The following is a 14,727-nucleotide window of genomic DNA, read 5'->3' on the forward strand; positions in this document are numbered from 1 at the left end:
TGTGCTGGGGTAGTTATTGTGTAGTGTAGAGTTGTGTTAGTGTAGTGTAGAGTTGTTGTGGTTGTTTAGTGTAGGGTCGTGCTGGGGGAAGTGTTTTAGGGTTTAGGGTAGTGTTGTAGTGTTTGTGTAGTGTAGGGTCATGCTGGGGGTAGTGTTTTAGGGTTTAGGGTAGTGTTGTAGTGTTTTTATAGTGTAGGGTTATGCTGGAGGTAGTGTTTTAGGGTTTAGTTAGTTTTAAAAGTATTCGTTCTTTTTATTTGCGGCCTAATAGTACTTGCCGGATCAAATTTGCGGTATGATGGTATGCGGGATGTTTGTCTGCGGTCTGACATCATATATTCGTGGTATACTGTTTAGGCTCTCTTATGAACATAACACAGCCGCCGCCACATCGCCCTAGATTAAACTCATAATCCGGGAGACAGGCTAACCACAGCCTTGGTGGTCTTCCTGGAACCGTCTAGGTGGCAGTCCTATTGGAAGAATGCTAAAGTCGTAGTAAGGCCCTAAATGTTTCTTCTGCATCTTACTCTCACAGTATTAAGATGCTTTAAGAATTTTTGTGAAACTGTTTTTTTCAATACATCAAAAAGAAAATGCAGAGAAAAGAATGTATACATCTACTTGTTACACTTTACAAGATTTCTTGAAGTGAGAAAAATGGTTTGGATTATGAAGAACGTATTAAGCTATTTGCATGTTTCTCGAACACCTTGAAACCAAGGTAAACAAGCATTTACAATGCAACGGTTTCGCCTTTGGAAAAGTTTGAGTTATTGGCATTGTAAATGACAACATTTGTATTTATGTGTTGGTTTTGAAAACAGATAAATAATTGGCATTGTCATTTACATTGCAAATAGCTTTAACATTTCCAAAGGCGAAACCGTTGCATTGTAAATGCTTGTTGTTCCCTATGAGGTTTAGGCGAGTTGGGCACCAAGTCTCTTCCTCACGCAGGAGGGCATGGGAATAGTCTGAAAAATGAAAATTACCCCCTCATTGAACCATTGCAATTGGCATTAAGTGAACGAGCGCAATGAGCAAGCCCAGTAGTCATTCCCTTGAAGGAATTCTGATACGTCCTTACTGCCCTCCATTCCTTTTCAGTATTTTCTTTTCGTAATCTTTATGTCCTTTCCACCCTTCCATTCACCGTCTTTTCGCTTCTCCATCCCTCTGTCTTTATCTTATCATCCACCCATATCTGCAGCCATCTTGCCACCATCCATCCCTCAATCTATCAATTTTTCGATCCGTTCATCTTTCCCTCATCCACACCTCCATTTTTATCATGCTTTGTTTCATTTGTTCTTCCGCCCCATAGTTCATTTATACTATCCACTTACACTATAGTGATATTTATTTACAAGCTCCTGTTTGGAGGCTAGCGCTTCTCCCTCATTGTAGGAATGGGAGCTATAAACAAATAGTTTAATGTTTCATGTTAATCAGAACTGTCCAGTGGCACCCGCCCCCACTGAAGCTGCTAAGGGGAGGAGGGTTATTGACGCCCCTGCAGGTATGTCATGCGTTATTCTAAGGCAGTAATATCTCTGTTTTTCCCAAAATGTTATTACTTTCCTCTACCGAGGGCACCCTACCTTCCATCTGTCATACAAGTCTCCCAATCCCCATGTACAGTGACGACGCTGGGAGGTGGTTCTTGACATAGTTGTCCTGAGCCTATCCAATCAGTGTTTAGAACCAAATACCTTCTGCTCCTATTCTTTTGAGGGGGTGGGGGGGATTAGAACGTAAATATCTGCCTACTGGGATAATTATTGGGCTGTTTAAAGCATTCCCACAGCCTGTCAACAGTGTTGTTGAAAAGAGAACTGAGGTACACAGGAGAGGCAGCGCAGCTGCCACACCCTGGGACACAAGAGGCGCTTCCCAACACAGTGACAGCGTGGGAAATGTGTTTGGGGGAACCGGCTTGGCAACTACGATAAAAGAAAATCTGCAGAGAAAACATTCAAAATGAAAAGTCTATGTATCGACTCACTGAGGCGAAAACGGAATTTTTGCGGTGTCTTTCGTAATCTCTACCGAGAAGCCTCCTGCATTTTTCTTTCACCATCTCCGTTCTCTCTCCTCGGCCATCTCTGTGCCCGAAAGCCCCTGCACCCCACAGCTCTAAGAGAACCCCTCTCCTCCTCTAGTAGATAAGGTCCACGAATCCCTACCACAGCATAAGTGATGATCCCTAAACAATGCTCCTTCTCTGCCGTATTAATGGGAAGAATCGTGCTCCTCCTCCCAGTCTCTGTCAGAGAAGGACCATAAAAAGCTCTCATCCTGCGCTATCTTTGAGCAGCCACTGCATCTACTCGGCTCTCCAAAGTGCAGTCCTCTGAACACTTCTCTTTCTTCCCTATACCATCAGGAAAGGTCCTGTATACTTCTCGTCCTCCACTAAACTCTGAGAGAAGAATAATACATGCCAGCTGTCCTCTGAACACGTCCCCTCCTCAAAACTAAGAGGGAAGTTCCCTGCATCTCCCGCCTGTTACCTGCGGTCTATAGGTTGATACCTCTCCACCTCGACTACTTAAGAAGCACCCTGCAACCACCAGCCCGCCCCAAGCTGCTGCCCATGGAAGACCCTGTCTGAACACACCTGCTCCGCTACCTCCGAGCCCACCTCGAACTCTCATGCCATTGCAAGAGAAACTCTGAGTGCAGCCCACCGCTATCGCTGCGAGAACAGGGGGTGCAGCAGGTGCAGTGGCACCGGAGCCCAAAAGCCCGAGGGGCTCGCTCAACCCCGACAAACCTCCATTTTACTACATCAACAGCAGTCAAAGGGACCACACTCCTTGCTACGCCACAGCGTGAGAGATGTCGCCCTAGCGCTGGCCGTTCTTCCCCGTGTCTTCCCGCTCCCAGGAGGCACGCGAGGCTGCTGACAGATAGTGAATAAAGTTGAAACGCGCCAGACTCACCAGTAACATTCTTAGGAGCACAACCCCAACGGCCCCGACCGCCCTCACTGCTGTTAGGGGTGGGGCAGGTCCTGCAGGCGGTACCAGTTGCTGGACAGTCCTCAGCCTGCCCGCGCCGTGTCCGGTGCTCCCGAGGCTCGGAAGGCGTAGTCCCGCTCCTGGGGTCACTCCTTGCTCGGCGGCTGCTCAGAATCCTGGCTCTAGGTCTGCTTGTTCTTTGTCCGAGTGCTGGTCCTGTGATTTACCCCTGCTCCGTGCTTGTCCCCGACCAGACCCCTGCTCCGTGCTTGTCCCCGACCAGACCCCTGCTCCGAGCTTGTCCCCGATCAGAGACGACACTACTCCCCGTCCACCAGCACTCCGTGCGATTCTGGCCGACGGCATAGACTCCACTCCGCTGCACTTGTTCGCAGACCGAGTTGTTTGGCTGCCCCGCTTTCCACCCTGCACTTGTTCCCAGGATCTCATTCCGCCAGTATCGTTCCGGCCCCCGGGGCTCAGCTCCACTCTCACCAGAGCCCAGTTTCGTGACGTGAAAATGGAGGGGGTGGGGGGCGAACAAGAGTGAAAGCTGCCGCCCCGCCCCTGGAACAGGAGAGGGGGGGAGAAACTATCTGAGAGGGAGGAGCGAGTCTGAGGAGAGAAAGGAGAGGCGGGGCGGCAACATTGGCAAAGGGATGACACAGGGGGCGGGAGAAAACACGGACGGAGGACACGGACGGCGGGAGGGGGCGGGAGAGGACACGGACGGCGGGAGGGGGCGGGAGAGGACACGGACGGCGGGAGGGGGCGGGAGTGGACACGGACGGCGGGAGGGGGCGGGAGAGGAGACGGACGGCGGGAAACGTGCACAGGACAGCGAGGGGGGGGCGGAAAGGCACACGGAGGGGGCGGGAATGGGCAGACTTTCTGTGAAAGGGGAGGGAACGGGAAAAAACGTAACTCCGCCCTAGGAAAAAATCTCCGGAACGCCCCCGAATCTGGTCCAGCCTTGATGGACAGATCCGGCACTCAATGGCTAGCCTCCATTTATGGAGCTAGCCAATGAGAGCCGGGGGACGTTCCAGGAGTCCTTATTGACGACATAGGATTTCACCTGCGCTGAAGAGCTGCGCAGAGCGCAGCCTTCGGCAGGCGAAACCCAAAGAAGGCCTTTGAATAACGATGATGTCCCCCAGTCTGCGTCTTTTCTGCCCTGCTTATCTGTCGTCATGGACATACCATCTAGAGAATGTCTATTGGAGTAATTGAAATGGTATATTCTGTCTCCACCTGCACCCCCTCAGGATGATCCCAACTTCCCACTAACACGAATCAAGAAGTGATTTCACCAACCAGTTTACCCCACTTCTTTCAAGTAGCTGCACATCAAAGCTAGATTTGGAAAACATCTCATTCTCCTGACATGCCCCACATACTCAAGAAACATTGTCATATACATTGGGGTTAACATTCCCACTTGAGCACTGACAAAAGCAATAACAATGCATTTTGCAGTCAATACAGATAACCAAATGGATTGCTTTGTTTGCACAATGCATGAGCCAGACAAATAATTGAAATTGTGATGACAAGGTGTACTTTTCCGCTTTAAAAAAACCCTCATACATTTCATTATAGGAGGAATATTAGACTCAAACAATTAGTAAAAAAAATAAGGTAAGACTAATGCTCTTGCAGGCTCAACTATAATGCAATGGACAATGTCACAAGTTAATGGCTGAAGGTTACTAAAACAAACAATTTAATTGCTAAAAGGGGCTGAACCAATTCGCCTTGTAGTATGCAAAGAATACAATATGTTTGCCATGAATGGTGCGAGTGCCATTATATGTCAAATTTAATAAGAATCAATATGAAATGTTGTACATGCTAGGAACCTGCTCAGTGGTAGTTGTGAAGAGCGACTGGGGAGCTACAGAAACCCCAGTGTGTTCCTGATCACCACCAGCATCCTGAAGACAAGCCAGAGTATCCATCACACTAATATTAGAAGTGATCGCCCGCGTCTTCCTTCTGTTTCTTCATGGCCAGGTTTTGCCTTAGTCCACCAAATCTTATCAAGCATTGTTGCCAATTATCAAGAGACAATAAAGACACATAAAGTAAAAGTGACACAGTAAAGGAGAGATGAGGGATGAGTGCAGTCAGTGGCTTAAGTGGCATGAGAGAAAAAATTAATGGAGAGAGTGAAAAAGTGAAAAAAGAAAGAGAACAAAAGTCAGTGACAGGAATACTAAGATGGTAAAGAGTAAAGTTTATTCGAGAGAAGACTAGAGATGACAGCAGGAGGGAACATGGGGAGAGAAGAGGAACGCGTAAAAGAAACAAGCATTGGCATAGGTAATAGGTCTCGCCTTTGGGACCTTATAAGAAATCATTAAAGAGATGTCCTTGCCTGTACTTACAGGTGTTGTTTAAGTGTTAACACATTCAGAACAGCGTACTTAATCTTAGTTCTGTACAGACGGCGTCAACAGAAGGAGCACACACTCAAAGTGTTAACCCTTTATCTAATTGACTTAACACCACTGTGTCAATCTACTGAAAGGTTATATGGAACAACTAACAAAATAACTATTGTGAAACGTAATAGGCTTCAAACAATAAGCTACCTGATGGACGCTAGCTTCAGTCTACAACATGCATGCTAAATAAAACATTACCGGCTTCTGGATAATAGGGGAAAAAGACATTCCATGTATGAACCTGCTGTTCCATAATACCCAGTGCATGTGTGCCATTATCTTTACTGTTGATTGACAGAGAATAAGCAACAGTCCTATTGCAAAATGAAATGCTGGCTGCCCCACCAGTCCACACCTGGAGGCTACCTTCCTCAATGAACCATTTAATTAACATGCTAAGGCGTGGTTGCCGAAAGGCTGACTAAAGTGCGCTGCATCAGCACCTAGAGACTGGTTACGGTAAAGAGTGCCTTACAAATTCACTTTTCAAACACAGTAGCGTGCTGGGGATGTGAGTGCTGGTTGCTGAAGAGATGAGAGCTCTTTGGCGGTGGGGGTGGTACCTGTGTGACTGGAGGTGAAGGGAGAGATATAAGACAATTCAGGGGTGAAGAGAATAATAGAATATATGAGGGACAATGAGCAGCCGTGTTTATATGAAGCCTTTATGGAACAAGTCACATAACAAGGGCTGAGGCAGTGCTAAATAATTGAAACTACGACACACATGAGGCTAGGTCTAAAAGTGGGAAAGGTGAAGAAAAGAATTGTAACGATTAAAAGGGGTCTCCTGTAAAAGAATAAAAGATGGTGTTCGCAAGAAGGGAGGGGTCGGGACGTCTGTATTTAATCAGTTCTTATTGCAGAGTGGGTCTGACATTTAGAGGCGGGAACAGTAGTGCGTGTGCAGGAGAGGTGATAGCGCCCTCCGTTCGGAGCTCTTTGGGGAGAAGAGCTCACAAAATCCGCTGCTGCATCAAATACAACAAACTGCTAATTTAAGCTGCACTTCGTCATAAAAGCTGGTAGTGAGAAGTGGGATGCCACCTTGTTCTAGGTGACAGGAAGTGGATCCTTGTCTCACTCTTCGTGACATGAGGCTGGGTGCCATCTTAATCTCAGCAATCCTTGGCCAACAGCCCCAGGTCCGCAGTCAGACTATCTGGCTACCCCGCTCCTGAGCGATTCCAAAAGGTCGTTTTACCTAGAGCAGCGCATGTGCGCTGCGCTAGGCGTGTCCTTAAAATGATATTTAGTATGATGCAGATTAGCCGAAACACTATTTAAACAATAGAAATGGGCCATTACTATATATTTAAAAGATTACTACCAACAGTGTTACTTTAAACATGTGTAGAATTAAAGATCTATTACTAATACTGCCTCATTAATGTTTTAATTTTTTTCTCAATATTTTTTGCACATATATATATATATATATATATATATATTCATTTAAATATTTGGACAGAATCTGTGTGTGTTACTATCAAATTCATGCCTTGAATGCCTAGTTAAATGTTAAGTATAGGCAGAAAAGCGTTCATTACCAAAATACAGGGCATACTCAATAAACAGTCACAAAAAAGGATATTAATATGAGTCAGTGACAAGAAAGGGTAATAGTGTGAGTAAACACCTCAAAAAAAATCTTGCCGACATTTTACTTTCACCATATCACATGTTCCAAGCTTAATCTGTTTCCCATTCAACATTGATCAACACAACAAAACTTTTACTTAATAATTTATATAAATTAATTTTATTACTCAATAATATAAAAAATAAAATACATCAAAACAATTCTAAAAAACCTGTTCATGCAAAACACAGAACTGAATAAAATGTTATCTTTGAAAAAAACACACACATCCAATATCATAGACTTGTGCCTACCTAAAATCATCAGATGCCCGGTTCTAGCTAAGTTAATTTATAATACATGATTCATAATTTAAGGTTTGAAAACAATTGCTGTCCTGAACTAGTGAATCCAGCTACAATACATCAGGCAAGAATATTCAGTTAATATTTGTTTTGCCTACTTTAACACCATCGATGCGGAGCATTTTCCCGCTGTGCGCTGGAAAATTCAAAAACCCGCGGTTCATGACGAGCTCAGCTCTTCATGAGCGTACAAGAGGTGTACTTCATGACGAGCTGAGCTCGTCATGAGCGTCGAAGGGGTTTAAATATATATTTCCCTGAGTAAAAATAAAAGAGAATTTGTTTAGCTTTAATATGCTACATGACACCTAGTTTTAACATATTGGGTATCAATAAATAAATTTACAAATAAAAAGAACCAATAAGTATTTTTTGTGCACCTGCTTATGTTTCTTATTTTACTTAAGGTTATGTGGTGTGATCTCTTCAAGAAAAATCCCTGGTTCTTGAAAGAGTATGGATCATGTCTCTGTGCACAATGACGTTCTAGAACTCTGTGGGCGCCAAATACACAAAAGTCCTTTGGATTTATTTCACACCACTGCTCTGGCTGCAGGCTAGCTTTTTGAGATTTAAGGACATAGCCATTATGGAATTGTCCACTGCGAACCTCTTTGAAATTTTGCTTTATAGAACTACATTTTACCAACATCAAATTATGAAGCTTAAAAGCAGCTCTGCACATTCTGTACCCCAGTCTCACAGAAGTATTAAGAGAGGAAGAAAGGAAGGGATGTCCATGGATGAAATTCAGTCACAGAGGGACTGACATACAGTGGAAGGAGATTTTATCAATGCCCTAAGATCCTAGACCACTGCAAGGAGTCAGGGGTAGGGTGGTAGGGAATGGCCAATTCACAAGCTGCAGCTGTGGGAAAATGTCCCCATACATCACCTTTGCTCCCTTATGTTTCTAACATTTAGGGTTGACCCAACTACCAAAAAGTCACTGCATTCAGTTATCTATGACACAAAAACTGAAGTTCGACAAGCTTGAATTCTATTTGGATTGCACTCAATCCAAATGGATCAACATGATTTAGCATTTAATATCTATATATGACTTGTTTGAAAGACACAGGGACGCACTGCAGACGGCCACTGCAGCACAGTCGGGCTCTTAACCATGCAGGGGGGCCAAACCAGCCTAAAGCCAATGAATGTCTGCGAGATATGGGAGTCTGAGGCGCCTGTCATCACATTCTGCAAGGGGAAAGCATAATTTTGTGTTACTCCACTGCAAAGACACACAAAGTTGCTCTTCAAAGTACTTAGTTTATTTGTTACTTTTTGGTTCTCTTATAAACAATGTATAATGCACACGTCGTATCCAGCCAAAGTATTGCACTCCTAACTGTTGGGACTTCTTCAGGGCTAAAATGTTGTATATGTCTACTGTCTTGCTTATGCCCTTCTCAAATGTCAATCCTACTCTCTTAATGCCACACATCACTTTTGTCATTTGTTTTCCTACTTTTACTTATTATTACATTGTTTTTAAAGATATTTGAATTTAACACTGAAGGTCAGACCTTATGAAATACTACGGATTATTTGCACAGTACATTTGTGTTTCATAAGAGTAAGCCAATTTCAATTGAAAACTGATGGAGGAAAGGTATTTCTATTTTTTGCGGTGTTAGGCATAACTGCTTCCTATATGTCTGAAAGAAACAGTGAAGGAAATGTGTTGTTCTGCACCATATGGCAATAGACAAGTAAAAAAAAGGCCATTATATTTGTTATCTTTATATTTATTTGGGGCGCAATGCATGTGCATCAAACAGAATATATTATGGACACTGGATGGCCTCAACTAACTTTAGAAAAGCTGCAACCTTCCTATTAAAATTATAAATAATAAAATAATAATAAACCATTTATTACGCGCCTGGTTACACATAAGACAGTGTGTCCCCGCGCTAATTGCTGCTACGATAATCTATTATAATCTTTCTTTTTTATATTCGTTTGAGAATGAAATACAATATTTCATTTTTTGTGATTAATGCTTATTTCCATATTTTTTATTTTTTCAAGTTCAAATGATCAACATTGCTTAAGCCGGGGTCCCCGGATTTCTGTAGTTACTCAGTTAGATGTATCTGAATTCCAAAAATGATTCAGAGGCGGAGTCCCTGGATTCAAGTAATAATTAAGAGGTAGTTTACAGAAGTCAAAAGGTTAGAAACCACTGCACTAGAAGTTACCCTGGCGATTGACAGTAGCAATATATATCAATAGGGCATTGGGAATAAATCATGGCTCTCACATGGGTAAATATGTGAATAATGAAAAGCACAAACAGCATCATTCTAGTTCAATTACTACTGTAAAACAACGTCTTGAATTCAAAGGAAGACATTTTGTGCTGCATTCAATTGAATCACACGAAGAATTTGACTACATTATACCTTTTTGAAGAAAAAATAAAGCTGTGAACTAGATGCAACCTGCTTCTTCCCTCACCTCTGTTAACTCTAAACTTGCTATTCCAAAGAACTTGCAAGTGCACTAGGTTTGATTCTGACTCACATCATTTATCTATAATGCTGGACACTTTGCGGCAGAGATTTCCTCTCATGGTGTTGGTTCGTCACAGCTATTTTGTTTTGTGCACACGCTTGAGATAAGGTTTAAAGAAACGAAGCTTACTGCAGAGGTCAGAGATGCAGTCTGAAGGATGGAGTTCAAAAAGGCAGCAATACATCAGCACAGTTCACTCTGTGTTGTTGTGTGGACTTAATTAGGTATTTTCTTCTTGCAGGGATTCAATCACCCCAAACAAATATATCAAAAGAGTACATCAGAAAAAACCCACCGCCTATTCACCTCTATCGTGTCCTGAAAGATAGAAGCCACTAAGACTACAATGTCCCATTTTCCTTCACCGAGTGAGCAAACACACAAAAAAAATACAATTTCCGAAATTGCTGCTAGACCAATTAGCGTCCACTCCGGGCTCATACAGAAGTCACAGTTGCATAAGGAGCATGTATGTTACCATAAGTGTCTTCATTTGGTGCAGCAATATATGTAAAAATAATACTATCGTTAGCCAGAAAGGCGACTTTTAAGGGACGTTAAAAGCAATGGCTATTGCATAACAAATCCTTCCAGTGGTCAACAATGCAGTGAGTATCTGAATTTTAGCACACTTTAACCTCTTGCATGCTCATGACAAGGTGAGCTCGTCATGAGGCACACTGGAGCTGTGCTCATGACAAGGTGAACTCGTCATGTATAATGGGAATCATAAATAATCAGCACAGGAGGGGAAAAGCCTTAGCAGCCAAGTGGTCACACTGAGCCATCTATGTATAAGTGTGGTTTTGCTCACCACATGCTTAGAGATACATACATTGGCAGAACCAATAGGTTTGGGGGTGGCTGGCATTTTGGCTTCGTCAAGGCTCATTTTGTTTTGCCATGGGTTTTTGCAAATCCTTTGTGTTTGGCCTTTGTCAATCTGAAACAAAAACTGGCTAAAACAAAAATATTTTTGGGGTCTCATGAAGCACAATATGCCATAGTAGTCCCTAGTAGTAAAGGACAGTAAGAACATTGGGTGGGAATAGGCTTCTTTTGCAAGGGCAGTATGGCATCACTCAGTCAAGTTAGCCAATGGCTGAAGTGGGCTGACCCTTTGCTCCAGGATCTATTTGTTAGTGGGTGGAAGAAAAATGTGAATGACACAATAACAGACCAACGGGTAAGGAAGGCTGGCTGATAGCTGCTATAATGATATCATACACATAATATTAGTAAAAAGTAAAAGGTCTTGACCTAATCCAGATCTAAAAATATCGAAGCCCCTTATTTACCAATGTTGCATCACTGCATACAAGGTGGTCTTCATTTTATATAAAATTATAAACTATGTGTGTTCGAAATTGCCATCTTATGCGTGGTATTCCCCCAGATGGTTTGCCTTCTGTTGCTGACGGCATTTTTGTTGGCCAAAGGACTTCTGCTAACTATTGGTAAACTGCTTAGGCTCTCTCTTCAAACATAGTAAAATGTACATATTTGTGACCGATACATTTAGTTTAGTACTACTTCGCTCTTCTATGGTACTACATGTACCCAAAACCTGTAAATTAAATGCTATCAGAGGGTTGTAGTACTCATTGTGGCACCAACTAAGTAGCTCTTTAAAATATGTCTTCAGGCCTGCCCCTGCATCCTGAGTATGTAGTTTTAAGCTGCCATTTCAATTTGCCAAAATAAACCATTCACCAGGCCTAAACCTTAAATTTTAACATTCACAAGTCACCCATAAGGTAGACCCCAAAATCTATTAGGGCAGAGTGCATGGTATTTAAAAAGTAGGACACATATAATTAATGTTTTCCATGTCTTGGCAATGAAGACTCTTCAAAATCATTTTTCACTGTGGCAAAGTTGGCTCTCCCTTAGGAAAATGTGGATTACACTATAACAACACAAAGTGTTTCATTTCAGTTTGGGAGAAACTATAAAAATGGTCCATGGACTCATTTTTAAAGCAATTTAAAATCCAACTTAATGGTCAAGTCAGATTTTATATTACTATTTTGAAAATGGCAATTTTAGAAATGTGCCATTTTCATACCTAACACAAACCGGGCCTTTCTGCCAGGCCAGTGTCACCTGCCTTCTGATGGCTCTCCTGTGGTGAGGTGTGGATTGCTCCCAGGCAGTGGCAAAGGACTTGGATGTGGAGAGGTGTTTTTCTTCCTTGAGCTGGATAGTCTGGGGCACTATGCAGAATCTTTTGTTGAGGTTCAAAGGATGCCTACCCTTTCACATGTAGCTCACACCAGGGCCTGCCTCCCTTTCATCTTACTAGTCAGCTTAGCTCTCAGCCCAGTGGGAGCTGCCCCAGAACTGGCTTGGAATGACAATAAGGGAATGTCTGCTTACTATCACAGCCACACTTCTGGGTGGGTGCAGTGAACTATGGCCATGGGAAGAAAAGCTTTGCCATGTTGGATTTAGGTAGAGGGGCGCACTGTGAGAAAGTTTTTTTTGTTTTTTTTATCCTCCAAATATTTATTGAGCACAGTGAGAAATGAACACAAGCAGATGGTGGTGCAACTTTCTACTGGTCTTTCAATTCCTTAAGTCTTTTGATGGCAGATTTCTTAGTCACTGCAGATGTGGTGTTGTGCGTCCAGGCACCTCCAGCAAAGATTTTCATACAGGAACCACAATGCCAGATTCCCACAGCTTTTCTCTTCATCTTGGTCTTGCCACAGAAGGAACACGTGTATTTAGCATGTTGACTGAATTCAATTTTCTTCACCATTTTTCTGAGTGAGGCTCCATAACGGGTACCATATTTACCCATAATCCCAACCTTCTTCATGTGCTAGGCCATTTTGCTGCAGGAATTGAGCGGAAAGCACTGTGAGATAGTTTACAGTACAACAAATAGGAAGTGTTACAAGAGTGGGTAGGGTAACCCTGGGAAACTTTAACCCATTGGATAGGGAGAGGCCAGAAGTTTCCCCCGCCAACAGGCAGTCACTAGACATAAATGTGGCTTCCCCTGTAACCTCCTCAGAACACTCCTGGCTCTGTGAAATATCGGAGGGACATTCCTATTGTCTGAACACACTGAAGGAAGACTGTCTCGCCTTTCCATCAATACAGGACTCCTGAACTGACTTCAAGGGCCAGTTGGTTGACCGCCTGTTTGAGCTACAGGGACACAATAAGCTTCCACCAGCCCTTTTCCTGCAGCTGGACCTGCCATGGCCTCTGATGGACTGAGTCCTAACTGCTAAGTGGTGCACCCAGGTTTTGAACCATTGGGTGCTGTTAAAGTGTAATCCTTCTGTCACCAAACTGCAAGAAGTGAGCCATAGAAACTTTTTGCCAACTTTCTGCCTGGGCAACCAATGAAGACCAGGATCACCATCGAAGCTGCAGCCGTCAAATCTCAAGTTAGCTTCAGCTTGCTGATTTGCCCTGCTGAAGGATATCTGACTTCCAGAAACGTTTCCATTTGTGAACATAAGAAGGCTTACTGGGTCCGACACTGAGCAGCAAGCCATCAATCTTGAGGCGTTACTCTGCACAGACTTCAGACTTCACCCGTATGGAGCTTTCCTGCCTACATCGACGACTCCACCAGGATCCCTATTGTCAACAAACGTTGTTTCATATCCAGCTTTATCCGCAAACACAACTCTTCAACAACCACTTTTCCTATTTATAAAATGTCCCAGTATAAAGATAAACTTTTCACCAGGATGATTCTTTTCCTGTAGCCAACCCTCAATCCATTGCTGTCAGCATTAACTTTTGACTTTAACCTGATTTAACATGACCAGATAACCATGATTTGTACTTTATGCTTTTTGGAGCTATTTTTAATTCAATCTTTAAAAATTATTATCTCTGGATTTCCTTATTGGATTTTTTGTCATTTTGGTGTCATTTTTATTAAAACATTCTCTACTTTTCAAAATTGGTTTGGAATTTTTCTTGTGTTTTGTTTTGACATTCTTGCTGTTTGAATGCTGCTTAAATACTTTACACATTGCCTCAAAATTAAGTCTGGCTGCTATGTGCCAAGCTACCAGTGGGTTATGCATATGTTTATTTAGGCACTTTAGTGATTCATCCTGACAAAGTTTGTGATTAATTTTTGGAGTGGGTTCTCTCCCCCAAGAAAATACAATATGTCACTAAACATATTTTTTGCAACTATGACTAACTTATTATATGTTGCATTGAATATAATATTGTTTGAAAGTCTTGCACTTATATTTACCATTAGGTGCAAATAGCACAGCTATTTCCTGGAGCAGAAGAAGAATTCTGTATTTATGCGTTTGTGACACATTTATGATCTGCATAAATTGCAAGAAATAAGGTGTTTCTAATCACGAGCTGTGTTAATCATCAAGCAAAGATTAAGGCTATGGGTTAGCTTAAGCCACCATCGATTTGAAGGGCTCTATTTGATGATCTGCCAGAATCGAACTGTTGTACTCTCTGATGCATTTACTTTTTATGAGCGCCACCACTTTGGCAAATTATTTACTTCACGCATGGGTAGTCTTGACTAAAATGTCGCAACATTACACTCTTAAAAAATACATTATTGCGGTGCAGGGCAGCTCTTACATCATAATTGTATTAAAGGTTCAGTTGTGATGTACTGACATTACAATCAGAGCACTAATCATTTTCAGAAGCCAGATCTTGCTTGTCAGGTGAATGCAACTGAATGGTATGGTGTGATTGCAGTGACAATCCAGGCAGTTATTTAGTGGTTTATGTATCAGAACCCACCAAGTTCATGGCATTATCAACTCATAACCATTAAAACTACTTCCACTGTTTCAGGTTTTAGTGAAATTCTGTTCTTC

The 14,727-nt window shown here is 42.6% G+C and overlaps 1 protein-coding gene and 1 pseudogene across 2 annotated transcripts in view; both read right to left on the minus strand.

Annotated features, from left to right (window-relative positions):
• NAV3 (neuron navigator 3) overlaps window positions 1-14,727 on the minus strand; it is a 1,248,418-nt gene that overhangs the window by 794,406 nt on the left and 439,285 nt on the right. The gene's annotated exons all lie outside the window — the stretch shown is intronic.
• Window positions 12,383-12,725, minus strand: LOC144816325 (large ribosomal subunit protein eL43 pseudogene; annotated as a pseudogene).

The sequence above is a fragment of the Lissotriton helveticus genome, chromosome 1_1 (genome assembly GCF_964261635.1).
Source record: "Lissotriton helveticus chromosome 1_1, aLisHel1.1, whole genome shotgun sequence".
NCBI lineage: Eukaryota > Metazoa > Chordata > Amphibia > Caudata > Salamandridae > Lissotriton > Lissotriton helveticus.